Source organism: Hemitrygon akajei, chromosome 18, assembly GCF_048418815.1.
Source record: "Hemitrygon akajei chromosome 18, sHemAka1.3, whole genome shotgun sequence".
Taxonomy (NCBI): Eukaryota; Metazoa; Chordata; class Chondrichthyes; order Myliobatiformes; family Dasyatidae; genus Hemitrygon; species Hemitrygon akajei.
Window position 1 is genome coordinate 1154734 of NC_133141.1, and position 26311 is coordinate 1181044.

Genomic DNA, 26311 nt, shown 5'->3' on the forward strand with positions numbered 1-26311 from the left:
CAGATTCAAGTGCAACCTGTCCTTTTTGTACAGGTCACACCTACTGCCGAAGTGGTCGCATTGATCCAGAAATCTGAATCCCTGCCCCCTGCTCCAAGCCTTCAGCCACACATTTATCCTTCACCTCAATCTATTCCTATACTCATATTCACATGGTGCAGGCAGTAATCCTGAGATTACAACCTTTGAGGTCTTGCTTCTCAACTTCCTTCCTAACTCCCTGTGGTCTGCTTTCAGGACCTCCTCCTTTTTCCTACCTATGTTGTTGGTACCAATATGTACCACAATCTCTGGCTGTTCTCCTTCCCACTTCAAGATATCGTGGACCTGATCAGAAACATCCCGGACCCTGGCACCTGGGAGGCAAACTACCATCAGTGTTTCTTCCCTGTGTCCACAGAATTGCCTGTCTGACCCCCTAACTATAGAGTCCCCTATCACTGCTGCCATCCTCTTCCTTTCCCTACCCTTCTGAGCCACAGGGCCAGACTCTGTGCCAGAGGCACGGCCACTGTTGCTTCCCCCAGGTAGGTCATCTCCCCCAACAGTACTCAAACAGGAGAACTTATTGTTAATGGGGATACTCTCTAGCATCTGCTTTCTGCCCTTCCCTCTCCTAACTGTTACCCATTTATCTGTCTCCCCAGGCAGAGAGTGACTACTATCTGTCCCAAATTAGGTCTTCAAGTTGCAAGGAATCTTTTCAAGATGGTCAGAATTGCAATAAAGTTCAGAATAGTATTTCATTTCCTTATAGGAAGTTCTTACCAATTACAAGTTAAATAACTGATTCAACTTTAACATTAATAATGATGGGCAGAGGACTAGGAAATCTCAGCTTTCTCTGTTTAAGAGAATTTTTTTCTCAGGTAGCGTGGTGCATCCTTTTTTACCTCAGTAAGTGTCAGCATCTTGTTTTTACATCCCATCCAAAGATGGAAGCTTTCCCTTTTGTGCTACACTCCAAGGATGTGAAGTAAAAAGTCATTCCTATGGCTTGGTTGAGGTGAAATTCATGCCAATAAATTAAGCTTCTTTCTGTGTTATGTATTCCCAAGGGCAAAGAGCTGGGATATGCTCAGCAGGCCAAATTGTACTACGAATGCAACTCGGGGTCTTGTCTTTCTGTAATAGTACATTTGGCCTGCTGAGCATATCCCAGCTCTTTGCTCTTGGGAATACATAACACAGAAAGAAGCAGCATGTTTTTCCAACAGACAAATTGGTTCATTTGGTCTCCCCCTATTGTTCTACCCATTCCCTCCTCCACATTCTCTGCTCCTGAAAACTAACTTCTCAATTTTGAATTCTGATGGAAGGCATCTGAACTGAAACAATAACTCTTCTTCCTTTTCCCCAAATGCCTCCTGACCCACTGAGTATTCCAACCTTTTCTGTTTTTGTTATGGATAGTTCATAAGGATCCATGGCTTTGACCTGAATTGCTTTATTCATTACTTGGGACCAAACACTTCAAAGATGTAAGAACAATCTTATTGAAGCCTCTTTCTAACAACATTTTTGGAACATCTGTGTCCAGGCAATCAGTCAGAATAATTAATTGCTCAAACATTGGCATTTTCTAGAAGTGAATCTGGATTTTTAATCCAATATTTACCTTAACCCGCAGTCAACAGCTTACTCCCTCAGTCGAAAATACTTAATTTTTGTCCCCCATTAGAGTTAACCATGACAGTGCAAACTGTACCACAATTAAGTAGTGATTTATATGTCAGCTTAATTTAAATAGATATTGTACTACCAATGCTCAAGAATCTGAATCTGAATATTAAAAATTTGATACGAGTTACAGTACTGAATCTAATCATTTTCCTTTTGCAATATTCACAATGTCATTTTAAATCACAAGCCAAACTTTGAAGGATATTTCAAATGTGTGTGGCGTACTTGGAAGAGCATGTGAAAGTTTGTGAGGCCAGCCACAACTTATTTGCTTATTTTCACTGAGGAAGACATTTATCTGCCCACTGATGGAACAAAAATATCTATATTGTGTGGTCTTAGAACTTTGAAAAATAGATGGGAGTTCTTAATAATCATGAGTTTTGCCTAAGTTTTAATCAGTGCAAAAATGTTTTATTGAAAAAAACACAACATCTATTCTGAATCTAAAGAAATGAGCCACTCCAAGTTTTTACTCAGGTGGTAATGATGTTGAAGATGAGGATTTGAATATTTCCTCCTCATGCTGCAGGTACAGGATTACCTGGAGAGTTAAAATATGGATATAACCCATGATAATATAATGCAATGTTTCAATAACCATTTCCTGGTTCCATATTTGCATCAAATAAGAATGTCAAGATGTACAGAGCTAAGGCTAGCAAATGGATTGAGTAATACACACAAAATGCTGGAGGAATTCAGCTGGCTAGGCAGCATCTACGGAAAAAAGTAAACAATCAACATTTCTGGCCGAGACCCTTCAGCAGGACTGGAGGGAAAAAAAGATGAAGAGTAGAGTTAAAAGGTGGGGAGGGTGGAGGGAGAAGCACAAGGTGATAGGTGAAACCGGGAGGGGGAGAGGTGAAATAAAGAGCTGGGAAGTTGATTGGTGAAAGAGATACAGGGCTCTGGAGTATGGAGAATCTAACAGGAGAGGACAGAAAGCCATGGAAGAAAGACAAGGGGAAGGAGCACCAGAGGGAGGCGATGGGCAGGCAAGGAGATGAGGTGAGAGAGAGAAAAGGGGATGGGGAATGGTGAAGGGGGGGCATTACCTGAAGTTCGAGAAATCGATGTTCATGCCTTCAAGTTGGAGGCTACATGGAAGGAATATAAGGTGTGTCCTTCCAACCTGTGTGTGGCCTCATCGCGCCAGTAGAGGAGGCCATGGATTGGAATGGGAATGTGAAGTAGAATCAAAATGGGTGGCCACCAGAAGATTCTGCTTTTTCTGGCAGATGGAGTGTAGGTGCTTGGTGAAGCGATCTCCCAATTTCCTTTGGGACTCACCGATACACAGGAGGCCACACTAGGAGTACCAGACACAGTATATGACCCCAACAGACTTACAGGTGAAGTGTCACCTTGCCTGGAAGGACCGTTTGGGGCCCTGAATGGTGGTGAGGGAGGAGGTGTAGACATAGGTGTAGCACTTGTTCCACTTGCGAGGATAAATGGATTGAGGTGCAGATTAGCCTTGATTTAAATGAATGGAAGGGCAGGCTCAAGGGCTTATGACCAGCCATCCTCTCTTTCTATGTCCAAACATTTTCTTGGGTATGAGTGCTGAGGTGGGACATCTGCTTGCCTGATGTCCAAGCTCTGACCCTAATAGGAATTACCAGGGTCACAGTAATTTCGGATGAATTCCATATGTTTGAAATGCCAATCACGGGAGTTTGACTGCTGTGTGACATAGGGTTGAAACAGCTTTAAAATAACTACAACACAAACCTTTGCTCAGTGTGCTGGTTAAAAATGCCTTATGAAACACTGTTGGGAGCAGAATACTGTAGGGGACAGAGTTGCTTCCAGGCTTTATGCTATGGATGCCACTATTAAATTGTTGATTTAGGATCCTGGTCTTACATAGGGCTTACTCTTTGCAATGTGTGAAAGGCAGGACTAAAGATTTGTAGCAGAAAGTTGAAAGAGGATGTTTGGATTAGTGAGTAATTAATAACATGGATTTAAAATTTTAATAGTGAAATTAATAAAATTGTAAGTAACACCATGAAGGTGGAAGATGATGTTGGAGACTTTTAATGTAATAAGTTCTTGGAGCATGGGATGTTTTTCAGGGGAACTAATTAAAGCAATGACCATTGCATCTCTGGATGTTAGAGCCAGCATTAAATTAGAAGAATATAAATGCTGCTGGGAAAGATTAGGGCAGTGGGTTAGAAAAGAGTTGTTACATATTTGGCCACATGGTCATATTCCACATGTAAGTTGCTAATAGCCTTTGTTCACTGTTCTGTTTTCCCCGTTTACTAATGAGTTAAGAAAGACATGATCTTGTTTCTTCTGTGATCATTGACATGTAAGTTCTTTTTCCCAAAATCCATTCTTATCTTTTACTATTTCTGTCTAAGGTGTAAAGGCTGATGCATCAGGCATGGTAGATCTAGTTTGATCAATATTACAGAGTACATTTCATCAATCAATCTCTACACCTTCCAAGTTTTTGTATAGTGGAATTATGAAGTAATTTACACAGGAGACATTGCATAGTGCACAGAACCTGATCCATTTATCTCTTGCCTCTTGAGATTGATATCTAAGTATCACTTTTAAAAAGGGCTTTTACAAGCTTTCATGAATTTACATGGATCAGACACCCCGCAGTCCAGATACCTCAATTGCAGATCAATTGAAAGAGCAGATCCTTATGCATGATTTTCATATATTGCAAAGTTCATAACAGCACATGACAACTAGTCACATCACTTCACAGTTGCCATTCAGGTAGCACTTGAAGAAGCACTGGATTAAAGTTAATTTTTACACTTTCTTCATAGCTACCAAGAAGAGGCAGAGATGGAAGGAAACACCAGGCACAAACACACAAATCCAGGGTTAGCATTAAAAATCATGCTTGCACCAGTATTGTTTATCTAGCAAGTGTTGTTCTTGGCAAGACTTGGTGGAGGTTTTCATCAGATCGCATGCACAGGAATCATGTGATGATATGTTGGAGGGGGTGGTATATTTGTGGAAGGAAAGGAGAAGAGATAGACAAGGCTTTCAGTGTACTAGCTGGATTAGGAACGCAAGAAAAGGCTCTTGGGTAAGAATATATCTCTTTCAGCTGGTTCACCACATCTGCTTCAGGATCTTTATTTGATGCTGTTGTTTTTTTTTTGGTTAGGTTGGGATTATGGGGAATGGGTCCCTCCCTTCTTTAAAAAGACCTTTTTGAACAGGCAGTGTTCAACCACGATGGAAGGGACTATCACACAACATCCCTGGACAGATCTAGGCATGTGAACAGCTTTCAATATTCTGACTAGATTTTCAGTGATTGCAATGATTTCATTATACAGATACTTGGCCGCAGTTCAACAGAATAATAAAAGCTTTATCACTTTGATTTGAATCTTGCACAAACAACACTGAATATTGCAGTCAGACTTTAAATTGAGTTAATCCATTTCAGACAAAAGCAGCAGTCAGTTCATGCACTGTGTACCACACCCAACATTTTCATTCATTGAGGTATTGAGGAAGTTGGTGTAATCCTCCTTTTTTGCTAATTTGATACCTTTGATTTGACCTCACTTTCTGAATTAACTACCTGATAGTCCCTTCTTTCAAGTGTCATTCTTTAAATGAACTATTGTCACAACAAAGTTAATAAGTATGGTGGTTCAGATGGTGCATATTAATAACACACAGAAATCTGTAATACTATTTCTCTGTGCTTCTACTTTGCTCTTTCTTTCATTATTGTCTACATAATTACCAGAATCATATTTGTTGCTTAATGGCTTTTGACTTGTCCTTTCATTTGCAATGAAACTGTTGTCAGAGATTTCAACACTATGTCAGGCTGTATCACTAATAAAAAGTGGGGGGAAAAGTTAACCATTTGAAAGAGGAGGCAGAAGTACATCTGAGCTGGAAATAAAAATGAAAAGACTTCAACAAAATTCTGCAAAATATTTTCAAAAGCAGTGTCAAGACACTGAATGACCCACATAAAAAATGAGTGAGATAAAGATAATTAAACACAGTATAAAGCAAAAGAGATCCAGTTATGCTCTTGGAGAGCTTTTAGGTAATTGAAATGTAACATACTTAATAAAAGGTATATTACATGGAGAATATGAACATTTGCAGCAATAGTCATGATTACAAATTAACAGCAATAAAATACCATCAATACTCTGTTATATACTCAAACATAAAGGGCTTTTCAAATTCTGGTAAGATGGGAACGGCCTCTCGGGTGTCAACCAAAGGTCTTCTTTTCTTTATTAAATGTGTTTTTTATGATCATAAGACTATACTGGACTCTAAGAACTATGGATACAGCAGGTCTACCACATCAGTGAGATGCTGGCTGTTCAGAGTAGCCAGCCAGGGTGTTGTAGGAGCTGGCTGGCGGATTGGTGGAGTTGACCTGGGTACAGACCATGTAGCAGGCTGCTAATTGAAGGCATAGATATTGTTGGGTGAAGGCAGCGTGCAGTTTAGCTGTGAGTGATTGTCTTGGATGTTTCTCTTGTGATCGCAAGACCCTGTTGGACATTGATAATGTAAGATGCCACAGACATGTTTCCTTTGTTTGGTAGTGAGACGGACGGTGTGGTAGCTGTGTAACCTCAGTTGCAGTGAGGACTAGGCCTCAAGCCGTGGGCTTTCCTGCTGCTGTAGTCCAGGTGAAGAGACGCTGGAGGTAATGTAGCATGGTGTCTCTGCTCGGTTAGAGACTGTCCATCCTGTCAGTGTTGCTCTCCAGTGTTCGATCGGTGGACTGACAGTCTTGATTGCCGGAAACTGTACCATCAATTTGTGGGATGTGGACTATATATGTGATTCTTGTGTGACTATGTTTTTTTTTTGCTATTTTGAATGTGCTGTGAATGTTTTGTACCTTGGCCCCAGAGGAATGCTGTTTCGTTCGGCTGAATTCTTGTATGGTTGAATGATAATTAAATCTGATTTGATTTGATATTAACATACCATAAAATGATAAGACATAGGAGCAGAATTAGGCAATTCAGCCCATTGAATCTGCTGTGCCATTCCATCATGGCTGATTTATTATCTCTCTCAACCCCATTCTCCTGCCTTTTTCCAATGCCCTGATTAATCAAGAACCTATCAACTTTTGCTTTAAATATACCCAATAACTTGCACAAATTCACCACCCTCTGGCTAAAGAGATTCCTCCTCATCTCTCTTGTAAATGGATATCCCTCTATTCTGAGGCTGTGCCTTCTGCTCCTAGACTCCCCCATTATTGGAAGCATATTCTCCACATTGACTTTGTATAGGCCTTTCAATATTCAATAGGTTTCAATGAGATCTGCCCTCATTCTTCTAAACTCCAGCAAGTATAGGACCAGAGCCATCAAATGCTCCTCATAGGTAAACCCTTTCATTCTTAGAATAATTCTCATAAACATCCTCTGCATCCTTTCCAATGTTAGCACATCTTTTCTTAGATCAGGGACCCAAAACTGCTCACAATGTTCCAACTGTGGTCTGACCAGTGCCTTAAAAAGCCATAACAATACATCCTTGCTTTGTATTCTAGTCCTCTCAAAATGATTGCTAACATTGCATTTGCCTTCCTCACCACTGACTCAACCTGCAAGTTAACCTTTAGGGAATCCTGCATAAGGACTCCCATGTCCCTTTGCACCTAGTATTTTTGAATTTTCTCTCCATTTAGCAAATAGTCCATGACTATTCCTTCTACCAAAATGTAAGACCATGCCCTTCCCTATATTCCATTTCAGGATCATTTTATTGCCAATATGCAGAACAAGTCAGAATCGATTGTAGTTCAGTGCCAAGCACAAAAAACATAGAACACAATAGCAACCAACAACTTAGAAGACAATAGGGGCAAACAGTCATGAGCAATCAACAATTAGCAGAATGGTCACATGTGCAAATGTCAATAATTAGACTTAAGTAAATGTGGATGTATGAACATACTTAAAAATTATCAACAGAATAAGGTGAGCAGGAAAGACTATTTAATAAATATTGTGCAGGGACAGTTAGGGTATTACACTTGAGTGAGTTTTGTAGAGAAGCTGAACAGCTACAGGAAAGAAGCTTTGGAGATTATGTTTAATCCTCATGATGATGGACTTGTGGTGTCTCCCTGATGGCAATTTGGAGGATAGGTGACTGCTAGGGTGGATGGAGTCAGGAGTAATTTTTTCAGTTCCTTGCTTCACTCTGGTGATGAACAGGTAACTGGCATTTACTGTCGGCAACTGACAGCCAATGATCTTCTCTGCTGAGTGGACCACTCACTGAACTTGGACTTGGAGAGGGAGGAGGTGGTGAGAAACCAAACGGTGATGGAGATAGAGGTGATAACAACACTTTCAATAATGGCTGGGTAAAAATTAATCAGGATATGCCCTAAAATGTTAAGTTTCCTAAACTGGTGTAGGAAGACCAATCTCTGCTGGGTTTTCCTAGTAATGAGCATAATGTGCTTGTCCCACTTCAATGAATTGGTAATGGTAGTTCCCAGGAACTTGAATGACTCGACCACAGACACAGTCTGACCATTAATTTCCAGGGGGCGGGGGCAGGTAGGGAGGTCAATCCTCATTTCCACTGTCTTGATAGCATTCAGCTCCAAGTTGTTACGAGCACATTATGCTGCAAGACAGTCTACTTCTCTTTGGGAGCAGGTCACAACATTGTTAGAGATGAGACCAACTACAGTCGTATCATCCGTGAGCTTGCTGTGGAGCAACTCCAGAACAATAGTGTTGAAGGTGGAGTGCAAGTCCACAAACAAGATTCCCACATAGGTGTTGGGGGAGTCCAAGTGTTGAAGAATGTGATGAAGAGACAAGTTAACTGCATCCTCAACTGAGTGATTTGCTCTATAAGCAAACTGCAGTGGGTGAAGAAGAGGATCAGTAATGGACTAGACCAGCACCAGAAGTTCAAAAGTTTTCAAAGTTAGAGTGACTGGCCAGTGATCTTTCTTGGAAACTGCAACATTTGTAGCAACTTTAAAGCAGTCCGGAGCCCTGCATCATTGCTCCCTTGTGTGTGTGTGTGCCCTTAACTCCTGGTGGAGTCGTCGGGGGGTGCCATCACAACAAGCTTTTTGCACCGATCTTTTTGGTGATTGCTCATTCAGTCTTGGGCGACCAAAACCTGGCAGACCCCATCCCTCTCCAGGCTTTTTTTAACGAGGTCAAGTTGCTCAACCCAGGCACAGATGGAGAGCGTGCAAGGGAGCCGGCTGGATTCGAACTTGGGACCTCTCACTCCGAAGTCCAGCGCAGATGCCACTATGCCACTAGCCGGTGCATCATTGAAGAGATGTTAAATATCTCAGTGAAGACAGGTGCTACTTGGTCTGCAAAGTGCCTCAGAATACCAGGTGAAACACCATCAGGGCCTGCAGCTTTCCCAATGTTCTGCTTTCCAAATAGTTTGCAAACGTCTTCTTCTTTCACAGAAAGTATAGGGTAGGATGGTAGGAGGGGACAAGAAGGGTGAAAGAGGTTGAACACGTGAATGGGGCTGGGTAAAGGGGGATGGTGACATTGAGTGATTGTGAAAAGGAGAGGGTTAGGGGGTAGGGAGGGGCTTAGCATATCTGCCATTTATTTGCTCATTCTCCTTATCTATACTTCTACTATTTTTTCAGCATTGTGCAGATTTTACACTCAAAATTTAAATTCATGGTACAGTCGGCCCTCCTTATTCGCAAGTTCCGCATCCACGAATTCAACCAACCGCGAATTGAGAAAACCTGGAAGTGCTCTTCCAGCATTTGTTGCTCGAGCATTGTTCACCTCACATCTCGTTCTTTTGCTACTTTGTTCCTGTGAAAAAATGGCTCCTAAAAAACAATTACGTGGTCAAAGCAATTCCTCAAAGGCTAAGGGGAGCGTAAAGGGCTCTCTCTCACCAAGAAAGTAGAAATATTAGATCTTTTGAAAAGTGGCATGTTGCTTTCCGAAGTGGGCCGTAAGGTTGGTAAGAACGAATCGAGCATCCGCACAATAGAGCAGAAAGAAGCTGAAATTCGTGGAAGTGTTAGTGCGGCCCCTACAACGGCAAAAATGGTTTCTCTGGTCTGTGATAAAGTGCTTGCGAAGACTGAGAAAGCATTAAGTGTGTGGCTAGAGAACATGTCATAGAAGCATATCCCTATCGATGGCCAAATTATACGTGAAAAAGCTTTTAGTCTCTATGAGCACGACTGTGATGGAGTTGACGAGAGTGAGAGAAAAGAGTTTAAGGCTAGTAAGGCTGGCTGGCTATGTAAAGCGCTATAGCCTCAAGAACGTAAAGATCACAGGAGAATCGGCGTCTCATTCATTCACTGTTTGTGTTGTGAGCGAGAGGAACATGTACAGTTTTTTTTTCTTGTCAATATTCCATAAACAAGACAGTGTAACAACTTTTTACGTAGCATTTCCACTGTATTAGGTGTTATAAGTTCTGTAATCAGGAGATGATTAAAAGTTTTACTCATTGTTTGGTCATTGTTCGCCTCGCGACTCGTTCGTTCGCTACTTGTGCTGTGAGCAAGAGGAACATGTACAGTTTTTTTCTTGTCAATATTCCCTAAACATTACAGTAAAACAACTATTTGCATAGGATTTACATTGTATTAGGTATTATAAGTAATCTAGAGATGATTTAAAGTATACGGGAGGATGTGCGTAGGTTATATGCAAATACTACACCATTTTATATAAGGGACTTGAGCATCTGCGTTTTTTGGTATCCGCGGGAGGTCCCGGAACCAATCCCTCGCAGATAAGGAGGGCCAACTGTACATATGTATGTGTGCTATGGGTGCAATTTCATTTCCAAAATGGCATCCAGGATGCATGCACATTTGAGGGCACAAGTCATTCCTGGAACTGTATCAATGAGGATGTTGTTATGATCCTCACCTATCCATGTCAGCTTCCAAGGTTTAGATGCTCTATTGTCTCAGAGTATGTGCAGCCCCTTTAAAGGTTAAGGACTGTCCCACTAATTGGCAATCAATTTTTGGGTGCCAAGGATTGAGTATTTAAGGAGCATCTGAACTGAAGTTTGGGGATCAGTCGTAAGCCTACTCATGATTTCGTCTAGTGTTTGTTTGGTGCTCAGATTCTTGATCCAGTTTGAAATCTGTATTTGGGTCCAAGCTATTCTCATCAAGAACTCTAGTCATAGTATGATTGAGCCAACATGGACCCAGTGGGGTATCAGTCTTTTGTCCGCTGTGACCAGCCACAGCGAAGATATTTCCCAACAGATCCTGGAGATACATGACCTCCAGGTAGCCATTGGTCAACTTTTGCAAGAAGGAGGCCAGAATCACTTGGGAGAATCAGTCAGTACTGTTCTAGAGCCAGTACATCTTCCAACTCTCGAGAGAATCAATGGTGACCTGGGTTCTTGCCATGGCTTATTTATCCAGTGCTTGTTGGTGTTTGAACTTCAGCTATCCTGGTTCCCTTTGGAGTGCGGAAAGGTCACCTTCATTATCTGTCTTCTGACTGGAAGACCCCTGGCCTGGGCCACTGTACACTGGGAATGAAGGTCAGAGTTCTGCACGGAGTTGGAGGAATTCATGGCCGCAATGAGGGAGGTGTTTCATCATCCAGCCAAAGCGACTGAGCCTTGAACAGTCTGATGAAACTTGGACAGGGGGAATGGTCAGTGGCCAACTATGCAATTGAATTTTGGACCTTGGCCCAGGAGAGAGGTTGGACCGGGGAGGCCTTGGTCATGCTCTACAGCCACAGACTCTGAGTTAAACTGAAGGATGCCCTTGCCTTGGGAAAGCCAGTAGAGAACCTAGAGGTTCTTATCAACCAGTCCATCCGTCTCGGTAGCCGTCTGGCAGAGCGAGAGTGGAACTACGTCATGAGGTCGAAGAGGGCTAGCCCGAGCCTGGACTCAATGCATTGTTGTTCCAGTCCCAAACCTCAGACCACGACAAGCCCATTGCCTGCTCAAGATCCAACTGAACCCGTGCACGAGACTCTCCGCCGGAGTCAAGGTTGCTGCTTTTACTGAGGGGAAGCGGGCCACCTGCAGGCAGAATGTCTGAAGCTGGGGAACTGCTAAGACTGTCCAGTGTCGGGAGGACTGTGACGGTTGCAGCCACTACTCCCAATCCCACAGATTCTGGTTTTGTGCTGAACTCACCTGGGTTAAGAATCTGAGGCAGGTAAAAGCTTTTGTGGACTCGGAGGCAGCGGGTAATTTTCTGGATAGGGGACTGCCCATCAGTTCGATATACCGCTGCGAGACTTGAGTCAGTCCTTGCCTGCAACTGTCTTGGGCAGCCGACCACTAGGCTGCGGGCAGATCCAATACAGACTGTGGTGTTGCAGATGAGGTTAGGGGATCATGCAAAAGATATTAGTTCCTACAGTATTTACTTCAAAGTCAAAGTCCTGTCCCGAGCCTTTGTGGCTCAGCATTGTGGCATAAACTGGTGCTTTTGCCGGTTACTGTGAAGTGACTGAATGTACGAGACTCCCCCCCCCCCCCCACCCCGGATAGGACGCCAGTCTATCGCGAGATTGACCTCCAGCATTTTTTTTTGCTGGTACCCATTTTTCAGCTGGTTAGACTGGAGCATTGCGTAGTTAAGTGCCTTGCTCAAGGACACACACGCTGCCTCGGCTGGGCTCGAACTCACGACCTTCAGGTCACTAGTCGAACACCCTAACCACTTGGCCACACATACAGTATTGACTTTCCACTCATATGCCTGATCCTCAGGTACCCTTGGCTGTCCCAGCATAACTCATCCGTGGGCCGGAGGGAGGGGAGAATCATCGCTTAGTCCAGTCAGTGTAAGAGGGTTTGTTTGTGGCATGGTGGGCCGACACCCAGACTCTCCCAAGACCAGCAGCCAACAAGGGGACAGACTTCTCTCAGGATAACCTGGAGCCTTCAGGAAACCTAGTCCTACTTTCCATAAGACCATAAGACACAGGAGCAGAATTAGGCCATTCAGGCTGATCCATCATGGCTGATCCTGGATCCCGCTCAACCCCATACAGCTGCCTTCTCACCATATCCTTTGATGCCCAAACTGATCAGGAAGTGATCAACTTCTGCCTTAAATATACCCACAGACTTGGCCTCCACCACAGTCTGTGGCAGAGCATTCCACAGATTCACCACTCTCTGGCTAAAAAAAATCTTCTTTACCTCAGTTCTACTCCTCCACCTATCTTCATTTCATCTTTTCCCTACTTATAGCTATTCTTAGTTGCCTTTTGTTGGATTTTAAAAGCTTCTCAATCAATCAACTTTCCACTTACTTTTTCTGCCTTATATGCCCTTTCCTTGGCTTTTATGCAGTTGTTAACTTCCCTTGTCAGTCACTGTTGCCTGCCACTGCCATTTGAGAACTTCTCTGGCGCATATCTATCCTACACATTGTGAACTATTCCCAGAAACTTCAGCCATCTCTGCTCTGCCGTCATCCCTGCCAGTATCCTCCTCCAATCCACCTGGGCAAGCTCCTCTCTCACGCCTCTGTAATTCCCTTTATTCCATTGTGATACTGATACATGTGGGTTTTGCTTCTCCCTCTCAAATTGTAGTATGAATTCAATCATATTATATTCACGGCCTCCTAAGGATTCCTTTACATCAAGCTCCCTAATAAGATTTGGGTTATTACATAGCACCCAATCTAAGATAGTCTTTCCCCGAGTAGGCTCAAGGACAAACTCCTCTAGAAGCCATCTTGTAGGCATTCAATAAACTCCTTCTCTTGCGATCCGACACCAACCTGATTTTCTCAATCCCCTTGGATATTGAAGACCCCATAACAATTGTGTCACTACCCTTATTACATGTCTTTTCCAGCTCTGTTTGCAATCTCAACCCCACATCTTGTCTTCAAAGGCAGACAGGCCGGCTCCAGCCAATAGGCCTGTACGAGCCCTGATCCAGTCCAGTCAGGGATGCACTGGAATGAGATTTCTCATTCAGGAGCAAACCAAGGAGGTACCCAAACAGTATGGGACTCTAGTAGACTCTAAATCCAAGGGGATTTAGATACCAGATCCGTCTAAGGGGAGGGCTCCAAGACAGGTCCTTGGAACCTCATGTCAGGAGCACAAGGATCATTTGTCACACCTCACTGCCAATGTCTGAGGAGACGGATAAGGAGTTGGACTGTGATTTGGCTTCTGTTTTCACTAAAGACTCTTGTGGACCGTTGGGAGAGTCTGGGGTCTGCCGAAGCAGCCCTGCTAGCAATGGAGTCTCAGAAATCATCCTTGGAGGAAAGTTCAGGGTAATTTCTACCAAGCTGGTAGAAATCCCATCTGCTTACAAGGATTTGGAAGAGGTCTTCAGTTAGGGCAAGGCCTCAACTTCTCCACTGCACTGACCCTACAACTGTGCGATGGATCTACTACCAGGTTCAAGTCCTCCGCAAGGTCAATTATACACGCTCTCAGGTCCAGAGAGATGCACTATGGAGGAATATGTTAAGGAGGCTCTTGCACTGAGATTCATTTGGCCCTCCACTTCTCCAGCCAGCACTAGCTTTACCTTCAGACAGAAGAAGGATGGGAGTCTGTGGCCTTGCATTAATCATAGAGGGCCGAATCACATAATGGTCTTGAATCATTACCCTCTTCCACTCCTGAACACTGCCTTCGAGATTCTCCAAGGAGCAAGAGTATTCTTGAAGCTAGACAGCAAGAGCCCTGCTGGCAGCCGATGGGGTAACATCTTTTTAAATTGTTATGAATGTACCACAGCTCTGAGGGGCCGAAGGGTGCGGGGGTAGCCCCCTCCTTTGTGAGAATCGCAAGATCACTATTGAGTCAATTTAGGAGACACAGGAAATGAGAGAAAGACATGCAGAATCCACAAAAGGGTTAGAATGTGTCCTGGCCTCCGAAAGGCGGACCCATTGATACCGGCTATTGTCTCTTGGAGACGGACTTGTGTATTGCATCCTGGACAATGCAATCAAAGCCCCAGGCAATGAACCAAGGATCGTCATCCCCAACCTGGTTGACACCTGAGACTCTGTGAGTCAGGATAAAAAGAGGGTCTGTGGGAACAGCCCCTCAGACGCACCAGAAGAAACGCTAGCGATCCCGTAATAGCGAAAGCAGGTGGAAGGCCACGTGCGTCCGCTTCCATTTGCCCGGAATCGGTGACCTTTGCCACGGAAAAACGGTTTTTAGCTAACAACGGGGAACTCAACTCTCAACGACTCTCGAAGGATTGACATCATAAACAGAATGGGCAAGTTTTAACCCGTCTCTCTCGCTCTCCAACAATTGCCACACAGGGTCCCCAACGGCTGCAGCCTGTATGAACTGAACGAACTATATATTTCCATCGGACAATTCATTATCCCCTAGACAACGATACAGCTTATTTCTTATTGATTATTATTATACCCACGCTTTTAGATTTAGTATTGACGACGTATATTATCTGTGTGTTTGCCTTGATATTATTTTTGTGTATTTCTATCAATAAATACTGTTAAAAATAGTACCATCAGACTTCAACGGACCTCTCTATCTTTGCTGGTAAGTGACCCAGTTACGGGGTATGTAACAATTGGGGTTCTCGTCCCAGGATTTGACACCAAATTGGGGGGGCCAGTGAATCGGGCTTGTAAGTCCAAACTTGGATCTGGTTACGCGGGTAGCCAGACAGGAAACCAGCAAAGATGGACGTGGGGGAATTATAGAAAACCCGACTCTGGAGGTGCTGGAGGTGGCCACCAAATCAGACTTGATAAATTTGGTGAAGGGGTTAAACCTCGCAGAGGTGAGGTTGTCAATGAAAAAGCGGGAGGTGCGAAGGGCAATAACTCAGTATTATATTGGGAAGAATGTGTTTACAGCTGAGGTATTGGAAAATATCCCTGAAAAGGTACCAGCTAGTGGGACGGCTCAGTTAGAGTTGGAGAAATTAAGGTTGAAACATGCAATTAAGTTAAAGCAGCTGGAAGCAGCTGAGAAGGAGAAAGAAAGAGCTGACAAACAAAGGGAGCATGAGCTCCAGCTAAAGGAGTTAGAGCGGGACCGGGCTGAGAAAGAAAGGGAGAATGCGCTCCAGCTAAAAGAGTTAGAGCAGGAAAGAGCTGAGAAACAAAGAGAGCACGAAATTCAGTTAAAACAGCTGGAAGCAGCTGAAGAAGAGAAGGAAAGGGCCAAGAAGGAGAGGGAGGCAGAGAAACAGAGGAAACATGACTTGGAGATGGAGAAGTTAAGGCAAGAGCAACGAGTTCAGGGGTCAGACCGAGAGGAGCGGTTTAATGTTAGTCGGGAGTTGAGATTAGTACCTCCGTTCGAGGAGACGGATGTTGATAGTTATTTCTTGCTTTTTGAAAAGGTGGCAGTGAATCAGAAGTGGCCCAGAGAACAGTGGGTGGTGTTGTTACAAAGTGTGTTAAAAGGGAAGGCACAGCGGGCATATACGGCGTTGTCCATGGAGGAGGAAGAGGAGGAGAGTTATGACAAAGTAAAGGCGGCCATTCTCCGGAGTTATGAGCTAGTACCTGAAGTGTATAGACAAAAGTTCAGAAATTTAAAGAAAGGGTGGAATCAGACATATACCGAGTTTGCCTATGAGAAGGGTGTGCTCTTGGACCGTTGGTGCACCGCAGAAATAGTGGACGAGGATTATTGGCGTCTCAGGGAGTTAATTCTGATTGAGGAATTTAAAGGTTGTGTTTCGGAGGATATCTGGATGTATTTGAATGAAAAGCCGAATAAATCCATCTCAGAATTTGCTAGGTTCGCAGATGAATATGCCCTAACCCACAAGACAAAGTTTTCCTCGAATAAAAGTTCCCAGAGAGACCGTGGGAATGATCGAGAAAGCCCGCCGGCTGAGGCAGAGGTCCCACCGGGAGCTAGTGGTAAGATTGAGGGGGAAAGGCAAGATGGCCAGAGATTTCCGGGCTTGACCTGTTTTAATTGTGGAAAGGGGGGGGCATATTGCATCTAGGTGCTTTGCTCCGAGGAAAGAGACAGGAAAAGGGAAAGCAGCAGTCCCTATCGGATGCGCCGTGGTAATCAGTAAATTGACAAGAGAGCGCCGGGTAGACAGAGTACGAGAAGGGTCTGAGACTTGTATGTCAAACGGAACCGTGTCTGTGAGGGAGGGAGGCACCCCAGTTCCAGTACAGATCTGGAGAGACACGGGGGCGGAACTATCATTGATCAGCAGTAAGGTACTAGATTTTGGTTGCAAGACGGGAATGGTAGCTGTGAAAGGGATAGGAAAAGGGACGGAAATGGTGCCCTTGCATAAGATCATTATGAATTGTGAGCTAGTCTCTGGACCAGTTGAAATGGGGGTGCGATCAGAATTCACGAGAACTGACGCGGACGTCCTTCTGGGTAACGATTTAGCCAGTGGTAAGGTTTGGTTGGCAATGACGCTGACAAAACAGCCTGTGAGTGTTGAGGCTCCGCCCCTAGATTCCAAGATCTATCCCGCATGCGCGGTCACTCGCAGCATGTCGAGAAAGGCAGCTGAGAACGAGAGCAGTTTAAATCTGGCCAGTATCGATTTGGCCGAGACGTTTTTACCGACTCTGCACCACGAGGGTTTGGAGGGTGGTAAAACAGAGGGTAGTAAAGTGAAAGAGAGTAAGGGAGAGGAGATAGACCTGCCCTTAGCGAGGAATGAAGTGCTAGAGGCACGAAATGGAGATGAGAAACAGGTAAAGCTGTTAAAAGGTCCAGAGGTGGACATGGATGATCTGTCTGGTTTGGCAGAACTGTTTGAAGAAGTTGAAAATTCTAAAGGTGTTCCCAATAATGAAATGAGGGCAGTCCTAGATGAAAAGGATGCCCTTACCTTGAAGAAGTCTGCTGGGTTGGCAGATGAGGTTGTTGCAGCCCACGGGGTTGAATTTTCTCCGGAAGGGAGTTGCCCAGAGAGCAGCTGGGAGAATCAGGGGAATTTAGAATTTGGACTGGGTACGGGTATTGAAAGCCTGGAAGAGGCAAATGTCCCGTTTGAGTGTGTCCAAGATGTGGATGCACGTGGTACTGAACCTAGTAATGGAGCTCAGAAAAAGTCTGAGGTATTTGATTCAGTTAAAAAGGAATGCAGTCCTTGTGGGTCAGATAGACTTGGTTCAGTGAAGAAAGGGTTAACCTTGGTAATAGTGGGAAGTGAGAGTTCCCAGGTGGTTGTGCTCGAAGGGGTGTTAAAAGTTAATGCGGAGATCAAACGTGGGGAGATGAATATTATCATTGAAGAAAACGGGAAATATGTAGTTCCCAAATCGAATGAAAAAAATTTAAAACCTGTGGATCACTTACAGGTTGAGTTGGAAGATGACGGGGCCCCCCATGCTATTGTTATTCCAGAGTGTGGTGTGAAAAGGCAGAATTTGAAATGCTGCTTGAACAAAGAGTTCGAACTGAAAACTAATAGCCTGAAGGGTCCTGAAGAGAAAGCTAGCAACTTGCGTAAAATTAAAGAATTGGGTGGAAATTCAGAAGATGGTCTAAGTTTGGGACACAGTGTTGATAAAATAACTCCTATGAAAGAAGTGGGCAAAAGCCTATTTTGCCAGGTTACCCGAGCTCCCCACGTGGGAACTAACCGGAAAAGAGACGAGGGTTAATGGGGACGCCATTTTTAAATAGCAGAAACCGGTTTTAAGGGATTTCGACAAAGCCTGTGAATAATAAAAGACAACCCCCATGCAAGCCTGCCTGTTGAGTTTGAAAGCAACATAACGATTGGTATTTGCATGAACTGTTGTAGTATACCCGTAAGCTAAGATCACAACTCTTTAGTTTTGTTGGCTAAAGAAAAATAAGACCTAAAAATAGGTGGTTATTCAATTGGAGTCTGATGCTACAAGACTTTAGTAGGGTACAAGATGTTAAGATATTAAAGGAAGTGTCAATTGTAATCGGTAACCATCTAGATACTGAGTTGAATGTATAACTGTATTACTCTGTAAAAAAAAAAGAAAAGCTTTTGTATTGTGTTAGATTCTAAAATCCTGTAAGACTCTGTACTACTTTGTTTTCACCGCTGGTGAAAACGCTTTGAAGAAAGGAGGTGTTATGAATGTACCACAGCTCTGAGGGGCCGAAGGGTGCGGGGGTAACCCCCTCATTTGTGAGAATTGCAAGATCACTATTGAGTCAATTCAGGAGACACAGGAAATGAGAGAAAGACATGCAGAATCCACAAAAGGGTTAGAATGTGTCCTGGCCTTCGAAAGGCAGACCCATTGATACCGGCTATTATCTCTTGGAGACGGACTTGTGTATTGCATCCTGGACGATGCAATCAAAGCTCCAGGCAGTGAACCAAGGAGGAGGTTGGTGGAGGGATTGCATCATCCCCAACCTGATTGACACCTGAGACCCTGTGAGTCAGGATAAAAAGAGGGTCTGTGGGAACAGCCCCTCAGACACACCAGAAGAAACGCTAGCGATCCCGTAATAGCGAAAGCCGATGGAAGGCCACGTGCATCCGCTTCCATTTGCCCGGAATCGGTGACCTTTGCCACGGAAAAACGGTTTTTAGCTAACAACGGGGAACTCAACTCTCAACGACTCTCGAAGGATTGACATCATAAACAGAATGGGCAAGTTTTAACCCGTCTCTCTCGCTCTCCAACAATTGCCACACAGGGTCCCCAACGGCTGCAGCCTGTATGAACTGAACGAACTATATATTTTCATCGGACAATTCATTATCCCCTAGACAACGATACAGCTTATTTCTTATTGATTATTATTATACCCGCGCTTTTAGATTTAGTATTGTCGACGTATATTATCTGTGTGTTTGCATTGATATTATTTTTGTGTATTTCTATCAATAAATACTGTTAAAAGTAGTACCATCAGACTTCAACGGACCTCTCTATCTTTGCTGGTAAGTGACCCAGTTACGGGGTATGTAACAAAATTTGCTCCTACCTTACCTATCTCTACCTACCAGTTTTTTGAAACCTTATTATAAATCTTAATATTGTTCTAGTATGTCTTTGAGAAAGACGAAAGCCTCTGCAAAAGAAAAAGAAGATAACTTTCCAACTACTTTGGAATCAATTGGAGATTTCCTTAAAAAGCAAAGAACAGAGCTCTCTGTGGAATTTCAACATCTTAATGTTAAGTTGGACGCTATTCAACAAACTTTAATTGAACATGAAAAGCGAATTAAAGAGAATAAAGAAGCTTTGTTGTTACTGGAAGCGGACTTAGAGGACATGAATAAGCTCTGCAAAAAATTATCATTATCTAATGAAAAATTAACAAAGAAGATTTTGGAAAGCAGAAGCAGAAGGAACAATTTACGTATTCTGGGTCTTGAAGAATCAATTGAAGGTGCCCACCCCACAGAGTCCTTTGCAAGTTTTTTGAAGCAGCTATTCCCTGATTTATTGCCATCCGTGCCTAAATTGGACTATGCCCATCAATCACTGCTCCCAAAACCAAAGGCGGGAGAGCGTCCCAGGTAGGTCATTTTATGCTTTCATGAATTTCACACTAAGGAGCTTTTAATCCGACATACCCGTCGAGTTGGAATGATTGATTTCAATGGGAAGATGATTAGATTCGTGGAAGATTATACACCGAAGGTTATGGCTGAATGTGTTAAGTATAAAGAGGTCATATGGCTGCTTTATAAGAAAAGGTTTAAGCCCTCCCTTTGTTTCCCCGCACATCTTAGAATCGTTCTGACAAATGGTGAGCAGAAATGGCTGGGATCGGTTGAACACATACAGAAGTTTTTGGAAGCAGAAGATTAATTGCATTATATCTCTTACAAGAGCAATTATCTTTTAAATGTTGGACAGAATAAGGTTTTAATAAACCTACATTTTGAGCGTTTATATATCTTGTTTTTTGATATTTTCTTCAATATCTTACTATTTTATTCTTTTTTGTGGGTTTTTTATATATATTTCTTTTGAAATTGTTAAAATGAATCCTCTTATGTTTTGGATTTTTGATCTAAGTTTTTTCTCTGTTTTGTCTGGGTAGGAACATAACAACCTCGAATGTTTTTGGGGATTTGCCAGCAGGATTCCTTGGGGAGAGTTGTCTTTAGGGTTAGCATGCCAGCTGTCCTTTGGCTGGCTTTTTTAGCTTTGGGAGGGTGTGGGGGTGGGGTTTCTTTTTTCTTTTTTTCTGGAAGCTGGGTTGGGCTACCATCCAAATTTTCTGTTTGAGTACCTTATTTTAATGGTCTGTCCTTTGGATCTAATAATTTATGCTCAGATATTTTAACTCTTCTGTTAATTAGAATTTAAAATGGAGAAAAAATTAATTTACTTAATTTTAATCTGAAAGGGTTAAATCATCCTGTGAAACGAAATATGATCTTTGCTTATATTAAAAAGTTAAGGGCCCTCATTATTTTTCTACAGGAAATGCATGTACGTAGTTGTGATAATGCATGCCTTTTTAATCGGTGGAGGGATCTACAATTTCATCCTTCATTCAGAGCAAAATCTCGAGGGGTCTCGATTTTTATAGATAATGCAATTTCTTTTGATCAACATAAAGTTGTCTCTGACCCTAATGGGTGATCTGTCATAGTGTCAGGGAAACTAGATAATAAATTAATTGTATTTGCTAATGTGGATGACTCAAGATTTTTTGAGCTTTTCTTTCTTACCAGATTTGAGTTTTTATTCTTTAGTGATGGGAGGAGATTTTAATTGTTGTCTAGACCCAGTATTAGATAGTTCTTCTCTTAAATTAGCCTCACTTAATAAATCAGCTTTATTTATTCAATCCTTTCTAACGAAATGTGATATTGTTGGTATCTGGTGTTTTCTTCACCCAGCAGAAAGGAAGTATTCATTCTCCTCTCATGTCTATCATTCCTATACTAGGATTGATTATTTTTTTATTGATAGTCAAATGATTCCATTAGTTCATTGAATATAAAGAAATAGCTGTGTCCGACCACGCTCCTGTATTTCTATCTTTAAATCTTCCTGGTTTCACTCGTAAGAACAGATCCTGGTATTTTAATTCAACTCTATTTTCTGATAAGGACTTTCTAAAATTTCTGAAGAATCAAATTACTCTTTTTTTTGAAGAAAATGTGTTGGAAGAGACTTCTAGTCTTATCATTTGGGACACTTTTAAGGCATATATCAGAGGACAAATTATCTCCTGTACTGCCTATATTAAGAAAAAAGCTAATAAAGAGAGAACTGATTTAGTTATTCAATCAAGACAATTAGACCAGAAATATGCTTTGGCATCAGACCCTGAACTATACAAAAGAAGTATTGAAATTAAAACTAAATATGACGTTCTTATAACATATCCAATTAAAAGCCAACTTTTAAAAGATAGAAGCCAATTCTATATACACAGAGAAAAAAAAACCAGTAAACTATTGGCTAATCAATTGAAGACCTTTATAGCTAAATGGCAAATTAAAGAAATTTGCAAAACTAATGATGATATGACAACTGACCATTTTGAAATAAATGACACTTTTAGAGAATTTTATTCTAAATTGTATAGTTCTGATTCAGTTAAAGATAATACTGCAATGAACAATTTTTTAGATCAATTAAATATTCCTGGACTTTCAGTTGATAATTGAAAGCAGTTGGATCAACTTATTTTTCAGGAGGAAATCACTGAGGCTATACGTTCATTGCATTCTGGGAAATCTCCACAACTCGACGGATTCTCTGGAGAATTCTGTAAGACTTTTTCTTCATTGTTTATACCTTATTTATGTTCTAACCTTACTGTGTCCTTCAAGGTCAGTAGGTTGCCACTGTCTTTTTATGAAGCTTCCATTTCACTTATTCTTAAAGAATAAAAATCCCACTGAATGCTCTTCAAATAGATCAATCTCTTTACTCAATGTTGATGCTAAGATCCTATCTAAAGTTTTGGCCTGTAGACTCGAAAATATTATGCCTTCTATAATATCTGATGATCAGACAGGATTTATTAAAAATCAATATTCCCATTTTAATATATGGCGACTGTTAAATGTTAAGCATTCTCCATCCAAGGAAATATCTGAATGTGTGATTTCTCTGAATGCGGAGAAGGCTTTCAATCGAGTTGAACGGAATTACCTATTTAAAACCTGAGAAAAATTTAATTTTGGGCCCAATTTTATTCATTGGATTAAATTATTTTATGTACCTCCCTCTGTTCGGGGCCTTACTAATTTTCAGATTTCTAAACCAATTAAACTCCAACGTGGAACCAGACAAGGATGTCCGTTGAGTCCTTTGCTTTTTGATTTGGTATTAGAACCTTTAGCAATTGCCTTTCATGAGTCTAAAGATATCACCGGTATCTTAAGGATAGGTACTATTCATAAAGTCTCGCTTCATGCTGATGACCTATTGCTTTTTATATCTAATGTTACAACTTCTTTACCCTCTATGTTTTGTTTACTGACTAATTTTAGTCAGTCTTCAAGATATAAATTGAATTTACATAAGTGTGAATTGTTTCCTTTAAATAGTTTGATACTAACTGATATTAACCTTCCTTTTAAAATTGTAAGAAAACAATTTACATATTTGGGTGTAACAATCACTAAGACTTACAAAGATCTATTCAAAGAAATTTTTTTAACCTTAATGAATTATTGAAAAAGACACTTTCTAATTGGTTGCCTCTCTCTTTATCATTGATTGGTCAAATTAATTCTATTAAAATGAATATTTTACCTAAATTTTTATGCCTTTTACAAGCCTTACCTATTTTTAATCCTAAGTGGGTTTTTTTTGATTCTCTAGATTCGATTCTTTCTTCCTCTATATGGAAGAACAGAAAACCCCGATTAAATAAAGCACACCTTCTAAAAAGCAAAAGAATGGTGACCTTGCTTTACCCAATTTTAGGTTATATTATTGAGTAATTAACATACGAAATCTCATGTTCTGGTTATATTATATTAATAGTGAGGATTGTCCAATATGGGTCTTTTTGGAAGCCAATTCTGTTATGAAATTTTCTATTACTTGTCTTCTTGGATCCTCTCTTCCTTTATCTGTAAATAAATTAACTGACAGTTTGGTGGTTAAACACACTTTGAGGATCTGGCTACAGTTTAGAAAGCATTTTGGTTTATTGAGATTTTCTCTTTCCAGTCCAATTTTTTTTTTTCTAATTTTATTTAAACCATATACGACCGATCTGTTTTTTAGAGAATGGGATAGATTAGGCATTAAATGATTTCAGGATCTATTTATTGGAGGGTATCTTTCTTCTTTTGAGCAGTTTTCAGTGAAATATAACCTATCAAATACTCATTTTTTCCGATGTCTACAGATTAAGGATTTTTAAGATCTAAACTACATATATTTCCTACTAGCCCAGATAAGAACCTAATAGATGTAAATTTTAATTTGAAACCTTTTGAAAATGGCTCAATATCTTATACTTATGGTCTGTTGTCGGGATTGAGAATGGCTCCTTTAGATAAAATTAAAAAAGATTGGGAAAAGGATTTACAGACTTAATTATCTGATGAGACCTGGAGGGTTATTTTCAAAATGGTTAATTCTTCATCACTATGTGCTAGCAATTCCTTCCTATAATTTAAAGTAGTTCATAGGACTCATATAGAACCATAGAACATCACAGCACAGAAACAGGCCTTTTGGCCCTCCTTGGCTGTGCCGAACCATTTTTCTGCCTAGTTCCACTGACCTGCTCCTGGACCATATCCCTCCATATACCTCTCATCCATGCTCAAGTTTTTCTTAAATGTTAAAAGTGAGCCTGCATTTACCACTTCATCTGGCAGCTCATTCCACACTCCCACCACTCTCTGTGTGAAGAAGCCCCCCCCCAATGTTCCCTTTAAATTTTTCCCCCTTCACCCTTAACCCATGTCCTCTGGTTTTTTTTCTCCCCTAGCCTCAGTGGAAAAAGCCTGCTTGCATTCACTCTATCGATACCCATCATAATTTTATATACCTCTATCAAATCACCGCTCATTCTTCTACACTCCAGGGAATAAAGTCCTAACCTATTCAACCTTTCTCTGTAACTCAGTTTCTCAAGTCCTGGCAACATCTTTGTAAACCTTCTCTGCACTCTTTCAACCTTATTAATATCCTTCCTGTAATTCGGTGACCAAAATTGTACACAATACTCCAAATTCGGCCTCACCAATGCCTTATACAACCTCACCATAACATTCCAACTCTTGTACTCAATACTTTGATTTCTAAAGGCCAATGAACCAAAAGCTCTCTTTATGACCCTATCTACCTGTAACGCCACTTTTAGGGAATTTTGTATCTGTATTCCTAGATCCCTCTGTTCTACTGCACTCCTCAGTGCCCTACCATTTACCTTGTATGTTCTACCTTAGTTTGTCCTTCCAAAGTGCAATACCTCACACTTGTCTGTATTAAACTCCATCTGCCATTTTTCAGCCCATTTTTCCAGCTGGTTCAGATCCCTCTGCAAGCTTTGAAAACCTTCCTCACTGTCCACTACACCTCCAATCTTTGGATCATCAGCAAATTTGCTGAAACAATTTACCATATTATCATCCAGATAATTGATATAGATGACAAATACAGTAACAATGGATCCAACACTGATCCCTATGGCACACCACTAGTCACAGGCCTCAGAGAAGCAATCTTCCACTACCACTCTCTGACTTCTCCCATTGAGCCAATGTCTAATTCAATTTTTTTGTAATTTATTTTTTTATTGAAGTTCATCAAACAAACATTTCCATAAGATGTATTTCAGACATTGTACATATATATCATATAATCATATATATCACAAAATCTCCACAAAGTATTTATCTGGGGTATATACTTATAGAAATGAGTGGAAAGAAAAAACAAGCAAAAGGAAAGAACTACCGTAGATTCCGGACTACAGAGCGCACCTGATTAAAAGCCGCTGGCTCTAATTTTAGAAATAAAATCATTTTTTTAATTGTAAAGGCCGCATCGGATTTTAGGCCGCACCGGATTTTCGGCTGCAGGTGTCCCACGTTGTAATATGAGATATTTACACAGAAAGATATTACACGTGAGGATTTTTTTAACTTTTAATTAAATCCATATGGTAACAAAAACAAATACATATTGCAAATGCTTTTTTTCGAACCGTGCCCGTACGCGGCTACTTTTAAATATACGTTGCGTATACTTCTTTACTGAACAACATTCCAATATCTCCTAACGACTGGTAAAAAAATATATATATTGCAGCCTACCAGGAAAAGTTATTGATACCTTTAACTTAAAAGCAGAGTTCGCTCAGATCCAAAGCCGCTCGCGTAATGCGCTCCCTCCCTCCGTCCCGTTTCATCGCAAACCGGCATTTTCCCACAAGACACCGCGAAACCGGGTGTGACGTCATAGCATCCCGCTATATTGTTTATATATTTAAACAAATATAGTTTAAACTAAGTAGGCAGCACAATGCTTCGAGTGTTTTCCATGTTGATGAGGGTGAGTACAAATGACTGATTTACAATAATTTAATTGTGAAAGTGCGCTTGATTTATCGTACAATTTCATTGGACCTCTGTGAACTACTCATCAATTTTATTGGTCTACTGTTATGAGGCAAAATGTTTACGAGGCGGCATGAAAAAAATCATGCATTAGCCGCTTCGGATTATTGGCCGCAAAGTTCAAAGCTGTTCA

General features: G+C 41.5%; 1 long non-coding RNA gene across 1 annotated transcript in view; it reads left to right on the forward strand.

The window, feature by feature from the left end:
• The first annotated feature begins 19887 nt into the window (after positions 1-19887).
• LOC140741552 (uncharacterized) overlaps positions 19888-26311 on the forward strand; it is a 42960-nt gene continuing 36536 nt past the window's right edge. Inside the window, exons 1-2 of the long non-coding RNA XR_012102078.1 lie at positions 19888-20139; positions 22282-22357. This is a non-coding gene — a long non-coding RNA (uncharacterized lncRNA). The remainder of the gene's footprint in view (positions 20140-22281; positions 22358-26311) is intronic.